The following is a 13,714-nucleotide window of genomic DNA, read 5'->3' on the forward strand; positions in this document are numbered from 1 at the left end:
GGAGCACACCAAACTTAACCACTGAGCCAAACTTAACTGCTAGGCCATCAGGGCTGACTCACGTTCAGATTTTTAAGCTCAAGAGTTTAATATGTTTTAAAACTTCACAGAAACTCAGTCATAAGCAAGTCAGCTTTTCTACTTCTAGTTTCTAAAGATCAAAGTGAATGTGAGCACTTAGGCTTCTCCAGTTTTCACAGACTTCCAGATGAGCAGGGGTAGGGATGTTACTGCAGGGAAGAACCTCCCTGCTTTTGGCCGTGGTACAGGTGACACCTGGCCCACCCTCTGCTCCAGTGGAGGAACTGAGGAGACCATCTCTTTCCCTGCAGCACTCCACTTCTGTCACCTCAACTGCTGAGGAGGTGCTCGGGGACATGCAGGGTTTTTCCTTCTAAATGGTGTCATCCCATCCTTGTCATCATTTTGGCTGACAGGACCATGCTTCACAATGGCAGGAGGTGTGCCTGGGTCTGAAGCTGCACTCAGACCAGGTGAGGTATTGATGGGGTGCCCACGCTTCTAATCTGGCTGAACTGAGTGCTTGGGCTCCATGTTTGGCATGTAGTCGAGGAAGGGGGACTTGTTCTTAGAGCTAGAACTCCACAGCTTTTGTGGAGATAGTCACATTTTCCTATTTTCAGGCGGGCCTGGCCCTTAAAAAATTAGGATGAAAAATACTCAGGAGGAGCTTTCAAGGCGTGAGCCCTCACTCCAGCCTCCCATGGGGTGCATTGGAGAGGTCAGTCCTAATCCCAGCTTTGCTAGGGAGATGTGGAGGCGAATGCAGAAGTCCCTAAGCCTGGGCTTCTGTGGGGTGAGGCTTGGGAACCTCACAAATGGGGGCCCAACCAACAGATTCCCATTTTCAGGGTCAGCCTTGGGGAAAGACCAGCCTCACCTCCAGAGCCCTCGCGGCATCATGGAGGTGCTGGTGCTCTTTGCACCTGAGCAACACTCACAAGCAGCCTAATTAGACACATCTGACAGCCAGCCTGGAAGGCTCTTCCATGTGAGCACACATCATGGGATCTGGAAAGCTCTTAATTACATGCATCCAGCTCAAAGGCTGAGTGGAAGCCTCTTCCCTGAGGGAGCCACAGCTGAGCACTGGCAGGGGAGCTAGGCCTCCGTCAGCCATCTTGGGCCTCAAATTGACTTCCCCACACCGGGAAGGGCACTTGAATCCGTCCTGTGCTGCTTGGTGCTGACAGTCGCCTTTCTCAGCTGCTCAAGGCTCCCACAAGGACTGCTCGGGACCACAGCATCTGCTGTCAGCTCTGGCATGGGCTTTCCTATAAACATGAAGTTATCTATTCTTAGTGGTCTGAGCTAGCCCCTCAGAGAAGCTGGAGGCCCCCTCTCCCACTTCCAGCCTGCTCCACAGCCACACCTGTCAGCAGCATACCCAGCCAGGTGACTACAGCCCTCACCTTGCATCTGAACCTATGGCCACATTTCTTCAGTTTTGACAGGCTGTACCTTTGGCTCAGACCTCTCATGCAAGACCACATTTGGGAGATCCTGCTGGTGCTGACTGGGTCTCACTGAGGTCCTGAGGCTGAAGCCCCAAGGGCCCAGGCAACTCGCCACCAGCCCATCAGGGTCTGTTCCAACCCGAAGCCTAGGGATGAGGGTGCTATGTCCTGCCATGTGTTGTCCTGCCCTGCCTACAGGGCTGCTGTTCGTCCTAGACATGCCCGATGTGGGGGTGCTGTGAGAGCAATGCAAACTTCCCAATCAAGGAAACCCAAATTCTGAATTTGGAAGGGCCTCTTGCTGAACTAGAGGGAGTCTCCAGGGAGCCCAAGTCCAGCCTGCCCTTGGCTGGGACAGCTGCTGCAGTGTGCAGGGCTTTGAGGGCCGTCCAGGAGCAGCTGTCATGGCCAGGCATCAAACGAGTTTCAAAGCCCAGATGAGCAGCCAGGCCTGAGCTAAGCTCCCCAGGCATGCATATTCTGGCTGAGGGTCTCGAGAGTGCGCAGAGCCCAGCCACCCTGATTCCCAAGGGATGAATGCCCTAAGGGACAGGTGGGGTATAGCGGGGAGATGGCCCTGGAGACTGGACCTTGGGGGAGGGCACTGTGCTGCTGGTGGCCACCAGGTGGCAGCACTCCATCATATATTGGGCCAGGCTGGTTTAGGTGTTAGTAGTGGGAGGGTGTCTCACCAAGTCCTGGGGTGCTGGAAGGTCTCAGGGCCTCGTCCAGGTCTCTTTGAGATTCAGGGAGACCTGGCTAGAACTCGGTCCTAGAAGCTCCGTGTGGAGCTGGGCAGGCAATAAGTTTTCCGGCCCTGCAGGTTCTTGACAGATCCACTACCCCCAGGGACTCCCACTGGCTAGAAGGGGAAGTTGTTGCCCAGCTGTGGGGCAAGGGCCAGGCTAGTCCTATGCACAATAAGTGCTTCAGTGTCTTAGCAGTTGTTTCCAACCCAGGTCAATAATTTCTGCTGTCGATAAAATGCATTTCTGCGTCTCACACTCCCTTCACCCATCTGCCTGATTATTGACTATCACAGAAATACTCTCTTGGCAGAGCCCACATCGGATCCACAGCCTCTGTCTGTGTAGCCAGGGGGGGCTGAGGCCCAGCTTGCCCAGGGCTCTCAGATGGAGGCAGGGGATGCCCATGTGCCCTCACCCAGCCTCTCAAAAGGTGGGAGGGGGGGGAGCTTTCCAGCAGGAGGCACAAGCCAGGGACAGAGTTCTCCCATCTCAGTCCCTGTAGCGCTTTCATACAGTTTGAAGAGGAAACTGAGGCTCAAAGCAGAGCAGTTGCTGGAGGTTACCAGGCTGTCAAGTGCTGATCCTGGGTTCCAACCTAGATGTCCCTACCCAGCAGCGCCTGGGTGGAAGAAATTCGGTAGAGATGGGTCCTTAGCTGCAAGCACAGGGTCACGCTCCAGTTGGGGTCCTTAGCTGCAAGCAGAGGGTCACGCTCCAGTTTGGGCAGGACACACTCAGCTGACGTGTTGGGGGTGGAGCAAGCTCGGCCTCAGGACGCCCCCGTAATGCCCTGGGGAGGGAGAGAAGACAGGCAGGGAGAGGCAGGAAAAAAGACAACTGCAGACAAAGCAAGGCCTAGAGGATGCCGGGAAGAGGAGCTGAGAAGGTCTTTGGTGGCTGCAGGGGTGGGAGGAGTCTGTGGGGGCAAGATAATGTGGGGTGGGGGCTGCTGGGTCTGGGGGAGTCGGTTCCACTCCACCCCCTGGCCGCTGCTGAGATAAGACAGCCAGCCAGCCAGCTGAGCAGCAGCAGCAGCAGCAGCAGCAGCAGCAGCGGGTGAGTTCTGTACGCTGATGGGGGAGTGAGGCCGCAGCAAGCTGGGGAGAGAGGAGGGGCTTGGAGGGCTAGCCAGGACCCCCTCCAGCCTTCCTGCCAGACTGAGGCCCCCCCGAGAGCCTGGCACACCCAGGCCAGGCTCCCAGATCTGGACAGTCACCACCCTCGAGTCCAGCTGGACAGGAACTATTTGAGAATGATTCATGGATGTAATTGTGTTCTCCCACTATCCCCTTGCTTGGGCCCTGGGGTGGGGGTGAGTGCAGATGTGGAAGCCCAGCCTGCCTTGCAAGGGTTGGGTTCAGTGCAGCCCAGTGCCCCAAGACACCCAGTCCAGGTCTGCGCTGCCTGGAGCAAGACAGGGCCCAAATCCTGAGGGGCACCAGGGCGGGCTTCCTCCGCTTCTTTCTCCCCAGCTCCTTGGCTGGACTGCAGGGCCGCCCTCTGCAGTCACAAGCATGCACCAGGTACGCATGCACACCGGATAGTCATCCGGCAGCAGCAAGCATGCTTCTCCAGCACCCTTGACACGGATGTGTGGGTGTGGGTGTGTGAGGTGGTAGGGCACGCAGATGCCTGCAGACCCCCACCTGTTCCCCTACCTGCACGCGTGAAGCATGCAAGCTCGTGCATACCTCTCCCCAACCACCTGTATATGGGCAGGACAGGTCCAGTCATGAAAGCACACCACTGCGCACACTTGCAACCTGCTCCAACGCTAGGGGGCGGGAATCAGACTCTTGCTACCCCTGAAGGAAGGAAGCCTGGTCTCCAACTCCCTGGGAGCTGGGAAGGGGAAGGGAGCCCCCAGGGCCATGGCCTGGCAGGGCTCAGACACACCCTTGTGCACACACCCAGTCACTCCGCAGCTCCCCCCTTCCCAGGTAGGTTGATTTTAGGGGTTTCCAACCTGAATAGGCTCTTCAGCTTACTGAACAGGGTCCACTGCTCAGCTCTAGGGTTGAAAGGCAGAGCTGAAAGGGGGAGGGAAGGCTGAGGAAGGGAACACAGATGCTCCTGAAATAGATTGGCTCAAGGCTCAGACCATCTCTTCTAATACCTATAGCCACACCTAGTGGGGAGGGGAGGGGGAAGCCTTCTCAAACAGACTGGTAAACTGAGGCTCAGAGATGGGCAGCTGCAAAGCCTAGCTGATAGAGCTTATCAATAGCTCATGCAAACCCAGGGTTCCTGCCCCTGCCCTGAGTCATCTTCATGGGTTGGTGTCCTATCCCACCCATACCCTCAGACTGGGAGACACTAGGACCAGATTGGCTCTGCCACCCACCTCAGGCTAAAAGTCCCCAGAATCAGCTGGGCTCTGCCTCCTCCCTCAGACAGGCATGGACTGGATGGACTCTGCCTTCTCCTCTCAGAGTAGGCAGCCCAGTACTGGCCTGGCTGGGCCTCTTCTTTAAGAGTAAGAGCCCCAGCCTGAGCCCCTCAGGCTCTACCAGACTCAGATGCAAAACTTGAGCAGCAACCACACAGCCGCCTCACTCGCCCCCACCCTAGATTTTTCTGGTTCTTATTAATGTAAATGAAATCTGCTCTGAGCGTCCTTAATGGAAAGCGTTCTTGGAATGTGACTGTGCACACGTGGTGGGGGGTGTACCCTGAGATTAACTCTTGTGCAGCCAGACCGAGACTTCTAAGGCCGCAATGACCCTGGGCCTCAGACTGGGGTTGGGCTTGGTGGGACCAGGACAGTCTCCCAGCCCCTCCCAGAACTGTGTCCTGGGAGGACATCAAGAGTGGCAGAGTCGGGCCGGCCCCGTGGCTTAGCGGTTAAGTGCATGTGCTCCGCTGCTGTTTCGGATCCCGGGCGCGCACCGACACACCGCTTCTCTGGCCATGCTGAGGCAGCGTCCCACATACAGCAACTAGAAGGATGTGCAACTATCACATACAACTATCTACTGGGGCTTTGGGGGAGAAAAAAAAAATAAATAGAATTAAAAAAAAAAAGAATCTTTAAAAAAAAAAAAAAAAGAGTGGCAGAGTATGGTCTGTATTCTACCCTCTGTCCTGGGACCAGCTGGGTGGGTCCAGAGGTTTCTCAGAGCCTGAGGAAGGCGGCCTTGACAGGAAATGGGAGCCCTAGAAGGTCCTTGATCAGGGAGGGGCCCAGCCACAGACTGGAGGGGCAAGGGGGCTGAGGGGGCAGCTGACAGTTGGGCTGCCCATTGTGTCCTCACCTGGCTCTATCCTGAGTTGGGAGGGGGACAAAAGGAGCAGACTGTCTCTCTGAACCTTCCCACCCTGCAGGGAGAAGACCCCGCCTCTGCAATCTCTCCTCCCCCCACCTTACTCCTGAGATGGATCTGCCAAGATGATCATCTTTGTAACTGTGGGGGCAAAGAGGGGAGCTGGAGACCCCAGAGTGGATACCCAGGGACAGTTGGCTGGGGGTAGGGGGCTGAGAAGCCCTGGCTTGGAGCCCACAACTCGCCCTGCCTGGTTCTGTCCCCAAAATCTGGCTGCTTGTTCTGGCACAGCCCTTGGCCTGCCCCAGTGGAGCTGTTTTACTGCCTTCCGTGGCCAGGACAGGGATGTCTGCTTCACTGGCGGGGGTAGGGGAAGAGTCTAAGATTTCAATTTCTCCCAGGTGTGGCTCAGTCTGGAGGATGCCTTGGGGAGGCTGGCTGAGGGGCCAGCACCTGGTAGGGGGGTAATGCAGAGAGGGGGAGTGGATGGGAGAGGGGGCTCAGGAAGGGGAGGAGGCCACAGCAGGGGTCTCAGAGAGGGAAAGGGGGCTCTGAGGGGGAGAGCCCTGGGAGAAGGCAGGGGCTCTGTGAGGGGTAGAGGGCTGGGGGGGTGGTTGAAGGGAGAGGGGACTCAGAGTGGGACCTACTTCAATGAGGGATAATAGGCTGACAATCCTCCTTCCTACCCACACCTGTCAGCCAGGCTGGGGGAGGGGGACTGACCCACTTAGCTGTCTCCCCTCCCAGGCTTCCACTAATGAGCACTCTGGGCTTTGGGAGGCAGCCTTCCCCCCCAGGCTGTGCCTGAGGCGCTTCCCCCGCAACCCCTTATTATCTACTGGGGGTACTCTGGCTCAGGCTGCCCCCCTTATCTGCAGCTGTGCCTGCCTGTGGCAGTGAGTAGGAGGCTCTGGGCCCCAAAATGTGCTCTCTCTGTCCCTAGCTCCCCTACTCCCCCAGGGCTGGAGAGACAAAGGCTCCCGGCTGCCTGCTGTGCAGCTTGGCTCTGAGTAGAGGGCTTTGATTCCACCTGTGGGCCCCACCAGCATGCCAATGAGGAAGGCTGCGGGCAGCCGCGTGCCACACAGGAGAGCTGGAACTGAGGCGCTGGCGGGACTCCTGGGATGGGAAGTCCACTCTGCTCACCAGAGGGGATTCCAGAGCCTGTGGTCAGGTGTTCCTCCTTGACAAGGAGAGGGGCTCACACTGGGTGAAGTGGGGGCTCCTGAATTTGTGGAGAGCACAGCTCTCGAGGATGGAGAGTGGAGAGTAGCATTTGGGGGCACAGTTCTGGGAAGATGGAAGCATGGTTCAAGGAGAACAGGGGAGTGGAGAGCACAGTTCTGGGGGGAAGGTGTGGGGGTTAGGAGAGATGGTGGGGAGAGGTTTGTACGGAGCGCAGCTCCTTGTGGACAGTGTATGGGGGAGCACAACTCTGCAGGGACGGATATCTGTAGGAGCACAGCTCTGGGAGGGTTAGTGGGAGCTCAGACTGGGAGGACATGATGGGGGCAGCACAGTTCTAGGAGGACTGTATGGGGAGCACAATAAGAGTGAGCGCATAGTCTAGGGGGTTGCTGTGTGTGGGGAGCACAGCTCTCAAGGATACTCTGTGAGAGGACAGTCCAAGAAGGAGACTGCCATGTCTCCCATAGCTTTGGCCTCTTCTGACTACTCCTCCCCCACATTCCTGGGGTACATGGTGAGGTCTGGTTTCCGGAGAGTGCCCAAGTCCCCCCAGACTTCCCCAGACTCCGTCCGGCTGTCCATCTGTCCTCTCCCTCCCCAAGGATCCCAAGGCCCAGGTGGCACTCTCCCCTCACAACACCCTCATTAAGGAAGGGCTTTGAGATCCTTCTGAAGCATCTGTCCCACCCCCACCTCCAAGCTAGCTGCAGGCTCTGGCCTCTAGAGCCTGATAAATATTTATGACAAGATAAACAGGATTTGCCAGGTCCCACCCCAAACCTTTGTCCTAGGATCCTGAGGGAGAGGCAGGGTCAAAACCACAATAGGTGAGTTTTGGCAGGGGCAGAGCTGGGTCTCAGGGTTCTGGGCTCAGGAGTAGGGAGTAAGTGAGGGAGCTGCCTCAAGGTGCCACACTGGCCAAAGCCACTCTGCCCAACCCTGGCAGGTCTTGGATTGGGAGCGTGAGTACATACTGTACTTGGGACACGTTTAATTCCTGCTCCAGAGTAGACAACTACTGTCCCCAGGGGGAGACTGAAGCCACACTTAGGGGCAGTCCTTAGCTAGGGTACTCAAAGCAGCCCTGAAATTGAAAAGGGAACCTCATTAATGGTGAACCCAGGGAGACTCTGGGCATTCCCGGCCCAGGGGGTGGGGCCCCAGTGATCCGTGGGCACCCATGGATTCCAAATCTGCCCACTGGTGCAATCCCCACAAGGCGGCCAGCCCAGCTCTCCCAAGCTGTGCTCAGTGCTGGTGATGACGGTGGGGCAGCCTAGGGAGGCCAGGGGATGAGTCCCCATCTCCCTCCCTCTCTGGCTCCTGCCTAGTAGGCCTCAGGTCTTTGCCCCCTTCTGGCTCACTGGTGCCCGACCCTGGGAGCCTGGGCACCGAGCCCTCTGAGAGAAAGACCAGGCTCATTTTGGTGTAGGGTGGAGGTCGAGGTGGGTCAGCCCAGGCTGGGTCCTCAGCTCAGGGTGGGGGGCTGGGGGCTGTCAGCCTCTTGCGTGTGGTCCCAGGTGCCCCGGCCTAGGGCTGCAGTGACTGCACCCACTCAGCACACCAGGGGGGAGGGTGGGGATGGAGACTGATGCAGGCTCAGCCAGCCCAGCCTAGGGACAGCCTGTGCAGCCTCGAGGGTCCTTGCTCTGAAGAGGGGTCGGCCACCTTGGGGCAAGTGCATGGAGGCCGGAGGTCCCAAGTCCAGGCTGGGGAGCTCCACTGCGCCTGTGGTCCCTGTGTGTGCATACCCACATGTGAATGAGAGGCATGGCCTGGGTGCACCCATGCCCCCATCCCCATCAGGGGTCAGGGTCGTGCCCCCTCCCGGCCCTCAGAAACTCTAGCCCTCTAGCCGCAGTGGTTCCAAGGCTTCCTAAGCCTGGTGACCCCAATCGGGATGGGGGTGGGGGGACATGGGGCCTTCACCAGGATAGTTTTTGTGATTAGCAGAATTGCTGTTGCTGAAGGCTGTGGGGACCTTGGAATTCGTTAACCTGGGGCAACATGGGCTAGTGGGGAGGCAGGATCCTGAGGGGCCTGGGCCTCTGGGCCCGGCCCAGGGCCAGATCTCCCCACCCAGGGCTGGATAGAGGACCTTGGGCAGAGGTAGGCCCCCTCTGGGCTCAGCTTTCCTATCTGTGAGAGGGGCAGTGGGGCTGGGAGCCCTATCTGAAGCACTGACTTGCCCTTGAGCTGGGGGAGCCAGGGAAGGAATGCATGTCTTTCACCCTCTAGTATGCAGCCTCCTGGAAGAGCAGGCAAGGCTCCATCTTGAGGGAGGGCAAGAGGCATCAGAGTGCCTTGGGCTCTGTCTTACTTCTCCAGAGTCAGGAGGCATCTCTTACTTGCCTGCGGGCAGCTTTTCCCTAGATGACTTGCTCCTCTCTCCACTCACCCCAGGTAGCCCTGGGGGTTACCCAGCCTCCCTGGGTAGCCCAGGAGGCAGCAGCCTGCCTGACGCTCCCATGTCTCCTCAGAGCTCTTGTACCCAGGCCACACTCTGGGTGGAAGGGAACTCTGGGTGTGGGTCTGGGAATCTAGATTGTAATAAGCCTGCTTGATTGAGGCTAGCAGGCTGGGAAGGTGGACACCCCCACCTCCTTTGCTGACTGTCCTACACACACACACACTCACTCACTCACTCACTCACTCACAAGTCTCCAAGGCCACAAGCAGCCCATATAATCTCTGAACCTCAGCTACACTAATGCATTAATGGAAAAGCCTGAGACTCCGGGAGCTGACATGCTCCAGGTATGTCCAACAAGCATCTTATAGTGTCACTGGGAACCCCAGAGACTAACTCTGATGGTAGTATGTCAGGCCATGGGGCCAGTGATCCTGAATGTCCAGCCCCTCGCGTGGAGCCTGCGGGTGTGAGAGGGTCAGTTGGGACCCAATGGCTGCACAAGTCACTCCTGAGCCTGCACCAGGACCTGTCGAATGTGACCTGTGCTTCTGGCTGCCAGGCTGTCCTGGGTTTCCTGAGAGTGTCCTTGGTGGTGGCAGAACAGAAGTCCTTCTGCCCTTCCCTGGACCCTCACACTAAACCAGGGTTCTGGTGACAGATAAGTCTGGAGTCCTGGAGCCTACAGGCTCTTGGAAGAGATGCCTGCCACTTGAGGTACCATCCTCCATGTGTGTGTGGTTATCTTCCAGGTGTGTCTAGCTGTCCTCAGGATATTACATAGTGGTCCTCTAGGCCTCATGGAGCCAATTCCTGGCCATGCACTTTTCCAGTGACTGTGATGGTGACTCCCAGACTGCCACTCCCTGAGGTTCCCTGAGGTCAAGAGCTCACTTAGACATCTCTAAGCCCCAGGCTTTGCCCAGTTAGGAGCCCAGTTAAGCAGGCTCAGGATCCCCCTTGGGGATCCTAGACTGGAGATGGCATGAGATAGGGGTGGGTGGTGGGGGCTAGAGGATTACTCATGACAATCTTTTCTCCTCTGACCCCACCGCCAGGGAGGAGACACACAGCCTGGCCTTCTGGCCCCCTGGAAAGGGGGATGGGTGATCCCAGGCTGCATTGCTCCCCCCACAACTGCTCTAGGCCCGGGCCCAGCCTCCTCCACCCACCACCTCCGGCCACATCCCAAATCCCCCATTCCAGCAGCAGACCTCTGTGTTTGCCTGTTGCCATGGCAATGGGATGTACCTTTCTGTTACCATGGCAACCGGCCAGGGGTTTTTAAAATTCAGTTGAGGTAATTTCCACCCCTGAATCCTCATCGTCAGATACCTCATTCTTCTCTTATATGAATCTTAGAAGGTGGGAGGTGGATCACAGCCACTAGCCAGAGGTGGAGGGTCGGAGGGGCTGGTGGGGAGACTCAGGCCCCATTCCTCCCTGACTCCTCCACCCAGACTAGACGCTGGAGAATAGGGCAGACTCTTCCCCATTCCCTCTCCAGGCCCAGGTCTATGGTGACAAGATGAGGGCTTTGCACGGCTGGGCAGGCAGAGGCCAGCACACCTGGAAGGCCTGGTTGAGGTTGCAGCCTGTTTGGCCACGTGCCTATGCAGGAAAGTTGGCAGGGACCTTCCCAGACCTTCCCCCTGTATCCCCAGGGCTCATCTGAGGATCTCAAGGTGCCAGGGCCCAGACCCCAGGACAATGGGGTACAGATGTTTATGCTGTGTCCTGGTGCTAAGGAGCTTAGCTTAGTGGAACCCCAGGCTGGCTGGATTTGGGCAGAGGGCATCTGAGAAGGATGGAGGGAAGGGGATGCAGACACAGTCCAGTACCTGCCCCTCCCCCTCCACAGTCCAGTCCTCTCTCCCTAGGCACCTGCTTCATCTCCTCCCTGCCCCTATCTGCCTCCTGGCTGGGAGAAGAGGAGCTGACAGCCCAGGACAGACGGGTGGATGCCCCCCTGAGCAAAGTAGACTAGGGACTAGGGGATGATGGGGCCCAAAGCCCCATGCACTGCCCAACTTTGCCTCATCTGCATGTAACTCTTGCATGTTTTGACTTGTCTCTGTAGCAGCCTGGTTGTCCCACAGGTGGGGCCTCCCCCAGAAAAGAGGTTTTGCGGAGGGAGAAGTCAGGGAAAGTCCTGCAGCAGGGGCAATCTCCCCACCTCCCCTGCTCTCTCCTGATGCCTGTCCTCCCGCCCCATCAGTCAGCTGGCTAGGGGGCCTTTCTCCCCCAGGATGGGTGTGGAGTGCTGCCATGACTCCAGCAGCCCCAGGCTTGGTTTCCCAAAGCCAGGGACTGCAGGACCATCAGATGAGTGCCAAAGCCACAAGGCAGTCACTTCCAGCTTCCCTGTCCCTTGGGCTCAGGGGACAAGACCTTGCAACAGCCCTTCTGGGGTACAGATGGGCAGGCCGACCTTGGGGGCTACAGAGAACCCCAAGTTGAGGCCCAGGCTGCTGGAGGCCCTTACTCACTCCTCCCTCACCCAAGGCAAGGAAGTCCCAGAGACCAGAAGGTTTGTTTGGGTAAGCATTACTTTCCCTAATCTCCTCTATTAAATAGCAGCCCCAGCCCTCAAGTCCACTCCACCTGGGGGAGGGACTCCCTGCTGCCCTCCCCACCAAGGACCCACAAGGGCCTTACAGGGCCCACAAGTGCCTGAACACCTGGGTCTGCAGCCTCGCCATGTGCAGGATAATAAAGTCTGTGTTTGACACTTTTCATGAGTTATTAATCCCACCAGCCCTGTAGGCTCCATTGGCCCACACAGTGCCATGAGATTCTCCCTGGCAGGCATGGTTAACTCTTTTCTGTTCTCCTGCCAGCTGGTGGCAGAGCTGGGGGAGGAAAGGTTAAACAAGAGACCTCTGGGAAGGAGGTGGTGGGGCCCGGGGGTGGGGGTGGGAGGACGGGATGGAGGAGTGTTGTACCCCTCAACACCTGCCCACTTGTCTGTCAGCCCCTGCCCCTCCTAGGCTCCCAGACCAGGGAAGCCCCAGGCTAGGCTGGGGAGGAGGGATCCCAGACCAAGCCGTAGGTGAGAGTGGGGTGGTCCTAGGTGGAGACATCTTGGTCCCTGAGCCTTCTCTCCACACTCAGCTGGTAGGTGCCTGGGAGTCTCTCCATTTATCTTCCAGGCACCTCCTCTCTATAGCCCATGACCTCTTCCAAGGGTTAGGGGACCGAGGGAGGTCCAGACCCCCTCTCTCACCCAGCAATCTGAGGCTTCCACACTCCCTGAAGAGCTTCCTATTATCAGGAAACAATCCTGAACCATGCTACAGCTCCGCCAAGGCCTCCACACTTGAGACCCTGTGGTTGAAGTCCTGGGATTAGAGCTGCCAGAGGTTTCTCATGTGAGCCTCACTCAGTGTAAGCTGCTGATGGGGGCTTCACACCAGTTCGAGCACAGTCCAGCTGAGCAGCCCCTCCAAGAAGGTCTGCTGGCCCTGGCAGACTCTTGCAGCCCTGGAGCCCCGAACCAGAGTCAGAGGAGGGGTGCAGGTGAGAGAGAGATCAGCAGGGCAGGGCAGGACTGATCCAAGCACTCAACTGGGGCAGCACGAGTGTCAGCAGGATGGGGATAGAGATCACCCCATCCTGGGACCCCTGATGGCCTAGATTCTTGGCACCTTCTCTCCTGTAGGGTCCCCCTCACCCCATGTACATACGTCATGCAGGGAGCAGGCCTCATACCCCGCTGGCAGTATCCCTGGACTAGCCCCAAACTGCTCTGCCTCAGTGGAGAGGGGACCCTGGGGCTCCAGGACAAGGAATCAGGGCCCAGAAGCCTGCCTTCCCAGGGGCCATTTGAGAAGCTAAGGAAATGCCAGCAACTGTGTATAGCCTATGGGATATACCAGCCCAAACCCAGGACGCGTGCCCTTGTGCTCCTGCCAGCCACCTGCCAGCCAAGAGGTGAGCATCCCTGCTTTAGAGCTGGGAGACTCCAAAGGTTCAGAGAGTGCAGGAGACGTCGCTGAAATCTCACAGCTCACGGTCTGCACAGCCCTGGGAGCTGGACAGGGGTGGGTGGGGTGGGGCAGGGCAATGCCTAACCCAGGGCACAGCGTGTGGGGGAGGGGCACTGGGATGAGGGCATTTACTCAGATTGCCAGGGCCAGGACAGGGTGGGAAGGCCTGGTCAACAGGAAAGGGTGGTTGAATAGGCCTCCTGGTAGGGGAGTGAAGAGTCCAGTTCCCCTGTGTGGAACTAAGGCTATCGGACTATCTGTAGGGGTGATTGTTAAGGAGTAGAGGATATAAATTGTCCTGTCAGCTGCTTAGCCACAGGGGCAGAGAGCAGATCAGAGCTGGGAGTATGGGGGACACTGGGTGTTATCGAGTTTTGTCCCCACTGCTGGCTGAGCAGACTGGAGATTAGAAGCTTAGGAAGCCCCCCAACTCACCCACCTGACGATAGTGTTCTCTACAGGCCCCTACAGGAAGTACCCCTGACCCCCGACCTCAATAGCCCACCTGGTCTGCTGATGCTCTGACAGAGCATCCATCTCAGGTCTCTCTGGGCTTCTCTGGGTCCCAGGGGCATGACACATATTTCTTCAGTCCCCCTTCCTGTCCTCCAGGAAGATTCTGAGCTCTGGGCAGGCA

Source organism: Ceratotherium simum, chromosome 5, assembly GCF_057802395.1.
Source record: "Ceratotherium simum simum isolate JZ-2026a chromosome 5, ASM5780239v1, whole genome shotgun sequence".
Classification (NCBI taxonomy): Eukaryota; Metazoa; Chordata; class Mammalia; order Perissodactyla; family Rhinocerotidae; genus Ceratotherium; species Ceratotherium simum.